The sequence below is a fragment of the Peromyscus maniculatus genome, chromosome 22 (assembly GCF_049852395.1).
Source record: "Peromyscus maniculatus bairdii isolate BWxNUB_F1_BW_parent chromosome 22, HU_Pman_BW_mat_3.1, whole genome shotgun sequence".
Lineage (NCBI taxonomy): Eukaryota > Metazoa > Chordata > Mammalia > Rodentia > Cricetidae > Peromyscus > Peromyscus maniculatus.
Genome location: NC_134873.1, coordinates 6,001,678 through 6,013,242, shown reverse-complemented (window position 1 = coordinate 6,013,242; position 11,565 = coordinate 6,001,678). Strand labels below are relative to the sequence as shown.

The window sequence follows — 11,565 nt, the reverse complement described above, 5'->3', positions numbered from 1 at the left end:
CCTACCTCGGGCTATTAGTCCATTTATTTTTATTTTTTATTTATTTATTTTGGTTTTTCGAGACAGGGTTTTTCTGTGTAGCTTTGCACCTTTCCTGGAACCCACTCTGTAGCCCAGGCTGGCCTCAAACTCACAGAGATCTGCCTCGCTCTGCCTCCTGAGTGCTGGGATTAAAGGCGTGCTCCACCACCGCCTGGCCCATTTTTTTTTTAAAGGAGATCAAAACTTGGCATCAGGACTCCTGCCTGTAATCTCACTATGTAGAACAATAAGGCAAGACAATTCCATGAAGTACAGCCCAGTCAGCGGTACATTGCAATTCAGGTTTATTATTTATTTATTTATTTATTTATTTATTTATTTATTTATTTATTTTTACTACAGTGTGATTACCTTCGTACAAATAAATGAACGAGTGGGTAAAATGAAGAGTCCAGCCTTTCTGAATGATGAGCTCAGAATTTGTATCATTCTGGTGCATTGGGGTAGGTGTGTCAAGACTATTGGTACTAACTGGAGTAAGAGCATTGTCATGACTGACACAGGGCTAGAAACTTGACAGTTTGACATTCATGTATGTATATGTGTTTTTATTCTGGGTGGGCACATGTGTGCACACATGCAGCAGGTTGGGAAATGGCTCTGTATACAACAGTGCACATGTGGAGTTCAGAGGAGAGTGTGCTTGAGTTGGTACTGTATTCAGGTGCCTTTAAGCAATAACTCTTCCTGGCACAGGTGTTAAGACTTCAAAATTCGTCTTTTCCTCCTGTGCAGCTCGGGCACTGTAGCCATCGTGACAGACACAGTAACGATCCGGACCAGGAAGTTCATGACTAACCACCTGCTTCAGAGGAAACAGATGGTTATTGATGTCCTTCACCCTGGGAAGGCAACAGTACCAAAGACTGAAATCCGGGAGAAGCTAGCCAAAATGTACAAAACCACACCAGATGTCATCTTTGTGTTCGCATTCAGGACTCTCTTCGGTGGCGACAAAACAACTGGCTTCGGCATGATCTACGATTCTCTAGATTATGCTAAGAAGAAGGAGCCCAAACACAGACTTGCAAGACATGGCCTCTATGAGAAGAAGAAGACCTCCCGGAAACAGCGGAAGAAGCCCAAGAACAGAATGAAGAATGTCAGGCACACGGCAAAAGCCAACGCTGGTGCTGGCAAAAAGCCAAAGGAGTAGATCTGCGGTGATTTGATCTGCAGTGGTGTACAGACAATTTCGGAGAGAACAAATAAACTAAAAGCTTATGTGTCTGGAAAAAAAAAAGACTTCAAAATTCATGAGCAATGAGTTCGTGTGAAAAAAATATTAAGGTCAGCAATTCACAAATCATGGTATTTTTTTTTTGCCTTATTAAAATATAATTCACACAAGTGAAAGTCCCCGTCTTAAACTGTTTTGTTCACCACTGACACTACTTTATATAGCCACCAGTGCTCTAATTCCAAAAGCATTGGATTCTGTGAGACTCTATCTTTTAAAACAAAAGTTTGGAGGTTGTGTTGACACACTCCTGTGACCCCACTAGAGGCAATGGAACGGGGGTGGGCGTGGGGTGGGGGAAACAAGGAGCAGGTGAATGAGGTGGACTAAAGTCTCATTCAATAGCCAACTCTATTCGTATCCCCAGACAACTTAATCGGAGAGTTAAGAAAGGTCACATGAGTAAAGTCCTCATGAGTTCAAGATGTATACAATCAACAGTACAGTCCAGATACGGAAAACATGTTTTTCCATAGTGGCTTATACATTTAATTAAATAAAAGAAACAAGCACTAGTGAGTAATCGAAAGTAAAAGCACTCCAGTCCTTATACAGGTTGGGAAAGTGTTCCTGTTTTGGAAAGCAATGTGCAGCTGAGAGAGGTGTGAGCAATCCTAGTCCTGCCTTATTGAAATTGCTAATACCTCGTGAATATAAATCAGGTGGTTTAAATTTGATCTGGGTGGTCTGGGGGACCTTTCAACTTTGAGGCAGGAGGATCACTCCACTGCACATTGAGTAATGATCTGTGTATGTGCTAGATCTGTATATGCCCAGAAGGAAGAAGGGGAAGTGCCCAGTATGAGCAAGAATACCGTGGGGACGACTTTGCAGTCCAGATGCAAGTTTTGCTGCAACGCCAATCTCGGCAGGTCTGGGATAGTTCTGTGCCTGGGCTGGGAACCACTGTGCTGTGTCTTTTGACTGCACTCTGTCCCAAAGGGAGCTGGTCCTGTCACTCAGGCCTCACTAGCAAATCAGCACCCATAGAGCCACCCTCCAGTCGGTGTGAGGAGGGCATTTCCGGCCCGCCATGCTGCAGGCTCGGGAGGTTCTTGTGATTCCGTGTGCTGAGCTGTCACCCACTACCGAGAGCTGTGAAGAGAACCGACAAGCTCGGAATCTACGCCATGGTGAGTGAGGGGCTGCTGCCTCCACGAGTGGAGGATCGGTGGGATCCCAGGTCTGTGGAAACCGGCGCCCCGTGAGGTCCCATGAGTTCCGCGAGGTCCCTGCTGTCCCTACAACTCCCAGGTCCTGGTGCCTCTGAATAACTTCCATCTGAGGTCTGCAGCTGCATAGGGCATGATGGGGAGTGGGGCTCGGAGGAGGAAGGATGACTGTGGCTAGAAACATCCTTGTTGAAATCACCAGGAAATAGCACGCATGTGCTGTGTTTACTCTTTTCATGGAAGTGAATTTTGCTGAACTTGGAGAGCCCTGGTTTCTGCAGTGTGATGTAGAAGTTCTGCACTTGACACGGAACATTCAGGTGTAGGATCTGTCTGCAGTTAATTCTATGCAGGGAGTAAAATCTGTCATTAACACATTTGCATGTGGACGTCAGGATGGTCTGGTCACGTGTTCCAGTAAGGCCAGACTTACTCGGTTTCCTGGCCTCATGTGTCAAAATTGACTCTATATTGTGTTTTTATTTCCAAATTTTCTATTAGATTTTGTCGCTCTCTTTATTCTTTCCCAGACAGTACAGTGTTTATCGCAGGTGTATGAGAAAATTTGAAGTCCGATGATGTCACTGTGTGTGCTATTTATTCAGTCTTGTGTTGATCTTTTTTTTTTTTTAATTCATGATGACCTTTTGTTATCAATTTTATGTTCTTTTTAGCATAAATCGTTAGACTTTGTGTTAGACTTTTATTGAATCTTTAACTCAAATTCTGTACTGGTAAGATATTGAGTCCACAATCCTGGAATTTCTCTCCTTTTATTGAGTTTCCTGATTCTTTTAATTACAAAAAGGCATTTGCCAGATCAATAGCTCCATACCATGAAACAGGAGAGGTGTTCATCTGCTCAAATAAGGACAGCACAAGTGGTACAGCAGCTGCTATCAAAATCACTACCTGGTTGATAGTCAGCTATCATTCTCCATGATCTATCTGTCTTCTGCACTGGTAGATAGGAGAGTTAAAGGAAATTGTGCTGGGAACCACACTCCTGCATCTTTTCCTTGATGTTGCCACTAATTTCTGCAATTCCTCCAGGGATGCAATACTGATTTTGATTCATTCATTTTCTTGTCAGAAGCAACTCTAAAGGCTTCCACTTAGCTTATGCCATCATAGTAACCCTCCACAACAGGTCAGGGAACCAGTGTGAGAATTCTGCCAACTTCTAAGTGTGTCTATCTTAAGTATACATTTTAGGACTGGGGAAGTACCAACAGGATGAGTGTGGGGACCCACTGGTCCAGTGTTTCTCAGCCTTGCTAATGCTGTGACCCTCATGTTATAGTGACCCCATATCAGAAAATAATTTTTGTTGTGACTTCAAAGTGTAAATTTTGCTGATGTTATAAATCACAATGTAAATAGCTGATATCCAGGATGGTCTTAGGTGACCCCTGTGAAATGATCATCTGACCCCCAAAGGGTTGCAACTCACAGATTGAGAACCACTGCATCAGACCTTCTATGAGTCAGACTTCAGCCAAAATGCCATTGATTACCTGACCATAAGCCTCTCCTGTAACTGGAGAGCAGCAATGTTTCTTGGGGTCTCCTAGAATCAATATTAATTCAATGGATCCCAGAAGGTCTGATTGTTTCCTTTGCCTCAGTGTAAAGTTGTCCTCTTGAAGGGTCATAGGTCCCTCTGCAAAAAATTGGAGTAGGCTAATAACAGTAAAATTTTAAGTATTTTTATCAAGGTCCTTCCTCAGGGAAGCTGGCCATCCCTTCATACAAAGGGTTTAGGGTCTCCAAACTGGCTCAACCTGGAAGCTGATTCATGGGCCAAGATTCCATTTTGCCCCAATCAAATGTTGCCTTTCTTTCATTTGTTTGAGAATTTTACTGCCTATATAGATCAAACAAAAGCTCAGTAGGCTTGTTGTCTATTTCATGCCTGGAAACATCACGATTGATTAGCCAGCACCAAAGGTCCATATTAGTTATGTCACCATGAAATTTACTTTGCCTGTGCTGACCATTAGGGGCTAGACCATTATGGACATTACTTTGTCTGTCCTGCCCATTATAGTAACTATGATCACTTTGCCTTTGGAGATTCAGTGCTACCACCTGGGCCTTGCTCCCTTGGTGCCCAGTTAAACCCATTGCATTTAACTCATGAGCTGAGCAATAACATCTACAACCTAAGCTCTGGCACAAGAAAAAGGGTGACGACAAAACTCTTCAAATGTGCAGGTGCTCTGCTCAACAATTGGCATCTTAGAGGATCAGTGAAGGGCTTGTCTTCTGGGCCTTCCCATTGTGGAGGGTTAGGTTTCACACAGTACACCACTCTAGCATTGCAGTTTGCCTGAGCTCTACAATCCCTTCATCAGCACCAAGCCCCAGGATATCAGTAGTCTCTAACTCCTTTTCAGTAGGCCATCTTTTGACAAATGTTTCAGCCAACCATTTAATCAAACTTTTGACACCTTTTAAAGAAAACTGCACAAGCTTCCATATTAAACCTAGAATCTCTTCTTAGCCCATATTAATAAACTCTACCTGATAAGTTTCATGTCCCTTCCACCATTATCCAACACCTTTAAAATCCATTTCCACACATATTCTCCAAACTTCTGCTTGAATGAATCAGCGAACTCATTAAACTCTTTAGTGGTATAATACATTTCCTATGGAATACTCCTCACTCCCCTCTAGAAATCTGCTTTGCCTTAAGTCTGGTTAGAGGTCCTGAGGCAACTATTGGTGGGCCCTGAGAGACATGAATATTGCCTTGCCTAACATTTTCTTCAGAGAAAGTCATTGCTGCTTTAGCAGACAGTGAAAAATTAATCTCAGTCAAAGGACAAAAGGGCAATACTTCATGGGATGGGGCTGAGGGTACTACTTCCTCAGTTAAGAATTTTCCCTTGAGAATCTGAGGGTTCAAGGTTCTCAGCTTCAATAAGGTCCTCCTATACATCCTTATCCCAAGTTACAGGATTCCATTCTTTAACAATTAATGCCTTGGCTTTATCTGCTTACACCTCTGAGGCTGAGACTTGAATATTTGCTGTAATTCAGCCAACCCTTACAATGAAAACTCAGTTTGAGTTTCCAGAACTTGAGCTCTGTGGCTGTTGGAAGGTCATTTCTCTTCCTGGGCACACTTAGAAACCTTAAACTGTCTGTCCACATCTGGAACAGGATAATTTTATTACTAAGTCCATTGTTGTTCTTCACTGTATGGTGAGATGCTAGAAGCTGGTTAATGTTATTACAGAATTGATCCCTATCCTTTATCCAGAGATGCTAAGACCTCTGCATCATCACTTTCCTTATGTTTCCCCAAACTGTCAAAAGTTTCATACAGAGTGTCACCAAATACTCTGCTATTAAGATGAATCCACGTGAGTCTATTAAATGGGTAAGAGAATTTATTAAGATATAAATTGAGGAAATACACTCACGAATACAGAACGGAGCAGACAGCTGAAGTCATCCTCTGATCTGACCAGGAGCGAATCCACCTTGCAGGTAGGAGCAGGGAGAAGGAACATGTGACCTTTCTCCCTTCCCTGATAAGAGGTCTTGTACAGTGGCAGGAAGAACCGCCTCCTTCGAGCCCTATATCCCAAGGTCATGGGTGGAGCAAATACCACTACATTTTGCCACTCAGAATTGGTAAATCGGGGTAATCAAATGTGTTTATCTCCTTAAGTTTGTAATATAGTTCACACCAAGAGCTTTCAGTACTCTCTAGGCTCCAAGGAGAGGTTTCAGTAACTGGGGAGGCTTCAGTAATAGTAGATGTTGGCAAACTGAAAAGCTTATTCCAGATACTTAAACTATTCATCCCTACACTTTTGTTGTTCTAGAACAGTGGTTCTCATCCGGTGGGTTGTGACCACTTTTACATACTTCTGTCTCCAAATATATTTATTTTATAATAGTCAAAATTATAGTTATGAAGTAACAACAAAAGTAACTTTATAGATGGATGGTAACTACAACATGAAGTATTAAAGGGTTGTAGCATTATGGTTGAGAACTACCATTCTAGAACTAGTTCTGGTGCCAAAATATGTATTAGTCAGAGCTCTTTAGAGGAACAGAATATATAATGAATATATATATATATGCTTATATATAACATATACATATATAATAATACTTAAAAATATATTTCTTATATACAAATACACACACACACACACACATAACTTATTAGAAATTCTTACAGGTTACACTTCCAGCTAATCCAACAATGGCTGTCTGTAAACAGAAAGTCTCCAAGAATACAATATTTGCTTTCATAAAGCTCTATATATCAGTTGGTTTTCAGTATAGACTGGAGTTCTAAAGAAGTAGGCTTTAATTCATGTGAAGAAATTGACTTGCTAGCAAGGCAAACATAAGCAGGCAGATAGCAAAAACTTCCTTTATTTTTATATCGGCTTCCAGCAGAAGATGTGGCCAAAATTCAAAATTTGTCTTCCTACCTCAGAGATAAAGATGAGTGCATCTACATATTTCAAATTAGGCAAAACCCCTCACAGGTGTGCCCTCCATTTTTGGATTTTATTAATTCCAGATGTAGTCAAGTTGATAACCAAGAATAGTCGTCACAGGGAGGTAGGTCATGGGGGCCAGGACAGGATCTACTCAGCCTACTCAGTGTTGGACTCAGGGCCTCATGCTTTGCACAGGAAGGTTTTCCCTGTGAGCCTGCTTTTCCTCCAGCTCTGGTCCTTTATAGGTTATTTACATAATGCCTGTCATCTCCCATTTATCGTGGGGATTTTTTTACATGTGTGGTTTGTTACATGGTGTAACATGTCCTGGTGGGGAAAGATTACCAGTCTTTCTCTTCCAACTGGTTTTTCTTCTTTGTTCTGAGACAGGTCTGAGGTAACCCAGGGTGGCCTCAAACTCAGGATAAACTCAAATTTCAAAGCCTCCCACTGCTGTTTCCTCTTGTTGGGATGGCAGGCATGCGCTGCCATACCTAGTTTATGTCATTCTGGAGATGGAACTGTTAATCCCATCTAAAGACAGGGAAGACCATTACCCAGGTTATTTGGTCTAATTAAGTAAGCTGTATTTTCTGTTAGACAGGGCTATCTCCCCAAAGCTGGGTTTGAGAAAATAACATCAAACACAGGAGGAGGAGTTCAGAAAACTGCAAGACCAGGGGGTGGGGGGTTCAAGGGCTGGGGAATTTCCAGGGGCATTTGGTTACTTAGGAACTTGGCTGAACATTCCAAAATTATTTGATAGAACATTTTATCAGGATACAATCAAGGTGTCAGCCAAAGTCCATAGAGTGGGGAGCATGTCAAGTTCCAGAAACAGGTTAAAGCTTGGTCAACTGGAAAGTTGCTGCTAACACATTAACTTATGCTGACCATATAACAAAGGTACTTCCGTTCTTAAGATGGAGTCAGGCTGGTCTCTCAGAACTGAGGATGCTGTGCATCCTAGGCCAGCAGTCTACCGCAGAGCCTCAGCCCCCACCCATGGCTTATATTAAATGTTAGCCATGATGCCTGTCTCTGCACATCCATCTGTTGCTGAAACAATGTTAATGTACATCACTTGGCCGTCAAGGGGTTCATGCCAAAATTGATATTGACTACCTGGGGTCTTTTAGGAAATACTTAATGATAAAATCTAGAAGTGATGCTTCCTCAGGCTATTAGTTTGTTTCAAGAGATGGAAACTGCACATTTTGGTTCAAGCCTGGAATCTTACCACTTAGAACACCGAGGCAGGCTGATTCTATGAGATTCAACCAGTCAGGAGTATATTGGAAATTCAGGACACTTTAGATTACACTGTGATGTCCTTTGTAAAAATAAATGAACAAATGGATAAAAGGAAAAGAATCCAGACTTTCTGAACATTGAATTCAGAATTCATCTTGGTGCATTGGGGTTGATGTTTCAGGAATGTTAGTATTAATGACAGTAATTAGTACAGGGGTAAGAATTTTATATATTTATATTTATTAATTTATTCTAGGTGGGCATATATGTGTACACACATGTTGTAGGGTGGGAAATAGCTGTACTTGCAACAGTGCACATATAGAGGTCAGAGGAGAGTGTCCATGAGTTGGTACCCTATGAATTACAAGAGTTGAACTCAGTTCATTAGGCTTGGCTGCAAGTACCTTTAAGGAATCTTCTTGGCACAGGAATTGTACTTTTAAGTTTCTTCTTTTCTTGGGATTTATAAGCAAAGAGTTTCGGTGAAATGAAATAGTAACATCAGAAATTCATTATGGAATTTTTGCCTTATTAGATACAATTCACACAAGTTAAAATCACCAGTTTAAACTGTTTGCTTCACCATTGACACCTCCTTATTATAGTGTCAATGTAGCCACCACTGCCCTAATTTCTATGAGACCCTATGTTAAAAAAAATTTGTTGCAGGTAGTGGTGGCATATACTTAAGTCCCAGCATTTAGGAGGTAGAGGTAGATGAATGTCTATAATTTCAAGGACATCTTGTCCTACATAGTATTTTCCAGGCCAGCCCACATGGAATAGTGGGGCTTTATCTAAAAAAAAAATAAGTTAAATTAATCAATTAATTGAGGGAAAAAGTTAAACCTAAAGGTGTATAATATATATTTTGTTTTTCAAACTTCTCGCATCAGGGTCTCACAGTATTTATTGGCTTTGAACGTAACAAGTTGCTTAGACTTGAATGTATGTGCTTAGACACGAATGTATATGGGTCCTTTGGAAGATTTGTTTTTCACCTATAATATCTAAAACATTTAATCATGTAAGGGTATTAGGAAATATGGTGTCTTTAATTTCTACTCATTGTTATCATTCACTCGAAGAAAAATAGAATGTAATTGCACTGTAACTTTATTACTTGAAATATTTTGTTGAAGGACATAAGCTGTGGGGAAAAAATAAAGTCAGACAGTGATGTGCTAAAGGTGTGTGTGTGTGTGTGTGTGTGTGTGTGTGTGTGTGTGTGTGTGTGTGTGTTCTCTTTTTTGCCAGTGTCAGAGAATTCAGTTTTGCTCTCTTAGAGAAGTCTATTGTGTGATTAGCCACCAACTCCACACTTCCTCTTTGGTACCGGACCTGCTAAGAGCTGGTCTCTCGGCAGAAAAAATATCACAGAAAACTCACATCTCAGAACTGTGGATTCCATTCTGACACAAACACCTCTGCTGTGCTATTCTAACCTCAGAACAAGGCTGATTCACCTCTGAGCAGACTGGCTCAGAGGAAGGCGATAGCGGCTTCAATGTAGTACCAGAAAGAGGTCATTCTAAACAGCCCCGTTAACTGTCTGTCTCTTTAATAACCAACACCAGTCTGACCCCTAGTGACATAGGCTGCATTGGACAGGAAACATAGTCAAGAATGGACAACATGGGGCTGCAGAAATAGGTCAGTAGTTTACAGCACAGGATGCTCTTCTAGAGCACACAGCTTCTATGCCCAGGACCCACATGGTAGGTATCAACTGTTGTGTAACTCTAGTTCCGGGTATTTGACTCCCATTCAGGCCTCCCTGGCCAATGAGCATGGACACAGTACCCAGACCTGTATACAGGCAACAACAAAAAAAATCAATGCATATGAAATTTTTTAAAACTAAAAAAGAATATAGAGACAATTCACACCATAAAACTTCTTTTTCAATCTGGGTGTGTTAGTCCATGCCTTTAATCCCAGCACTCCAGAGGCAGAAGGGCCAGAAGATTCTCTGCAAGTTCAAGGCTGCTCTGATCTATATAATGAGTTCCAGGAAAGCCAGGGCTATGTAGAGAGTCCATGTCTCAAAAAAACAAAAATTATTATTATTATTATTATTATTATTAATTATTATTATTTAGCAAAATGATATGATGTCCCCCTAGCAATTTGGAAAGGAGCTTCTCACAGGTTTCCTGCTGGATAAAATATGAACAACCAGCACACTGTGACACTGAAACACTGCCTGGAGGCCTGCACAGAAATCTCCTGTAAAACCAGGCACCAGGATCACAGACTCCCCTGAAAGTTTTTCTCTACTGTCTGACCTCACTGTGGGTGCACTGTAGCTTATATAATAGTGCTTCCTTGTCTGTTTACCTTCTTGTTTTAAAATTATGTTAATTTATTGTGTATGCAGGTGCACACATGCCTCTCATATGCTTCAATGTCAGGGGATAACTTGCAGGAGTTATTCTCTTTGTGTACTTATGAATTTGCTTGTGTGGGGATATGCACACCTGCACACACCACAGTGCACATGGAGTGATCGGGGGACAGCTCACAGGAACGGATTCTCTTCTTCAGCAAATGAGGCCAGGACATAAAACTCATGTCATCAGGCTTGGTGGCAAGTGTCTTCACCTGGTGAGCCATCCTGTGGGTCCAGTGTCTGCTTTTACCTGACTCTGGTGGATACATTCACTGCCCATGTCACCACACTGTTACTGCCATTACACATAGAGCTTAACTACTGTTTCCATTATTACATTCTTTATTCGTTTATATACTTATGTCAAATGCATGAACTTGAGAAAATTCACAAAGAATATAATGCTATTCAATAACAACCATTGGGGAGGGTTAGCAAGATGGTTCAGAGTAAAAATGCCTAAGCCAAACCTGAGGACCTAGGTTCCATGCCCATTATCCACAAGGTAGAAGGAAAGAGTGGGTTCCTGGAAGTGTCCTCTGACCTCCATGCTTGCAGAGTAGCATGTGCATGTAGACATACACACACACAGAGAGAGAGAGAGAGAGAGAGAGAGAGAGAGAGAGAGAGAGAGAGAGAGAGAGAGAGAGAGAGAGAGAGAAAACTACATCCTTCCACCATCCTACCATGAGAGGAAGTTTCCTGTCCACCTTCTGTGTCTGATGACCTTCCCTTCAGAGGTGATGCTGTTCCCATGACTCTCCTTACTGTCTGTCATGTGAACACCTATGGATACAACTTGATAGCCTAGTGAGAGGTTTGGAAGTATTTGATGGCTTTACAAAAAGGAAGAACATGACATTCAAGAGCATAGCACAGTTTATTCCAGTGAAAAAGCATTACATAGGTCCACATAGTCAACAACAGCAGCCTTCTGTGACTTAGTTTCTACAGCAAAGAATGTTATGCACAGTCTTGTCTAAG

The 11,565-nt window shown here is 41.5% G+C and overlaps 1 protein-coding gene and 1 pseudogene across 2 annotated transcripts in view; both read left to right on the top strand.

The window, feature by feature from the left end:
• Window positions 1-795: 795 nt before the first annotated feature.
• LOC102927001 (small ribosomal subunit protein eS24 pseudogene) lies at window positions 796-1,285 on the top strand (annotated as a pseudogene).
• Window positions 1,286-2,275: 990 nt separating this feature from the next.
• Window positions 2,276-11,565, top strand: part of LOC102927300 (uncharacterized) — a 30,251-nt gene continuing 20,961 nt past the window's right edge. Inside the window, exon 1 of one of the 2 annotated variants that reach the window (XM_076559055.1) lies at window positions 2,276-2,415. The gene's annotated coding sequence lies outside the window, so the exon portion shown is untranslated. The remainder of the gene's footprint in view (window positions 2,416-11,565) is intronic. The other variant, XM_006996692.4, reaches the window with a different exon arrangement.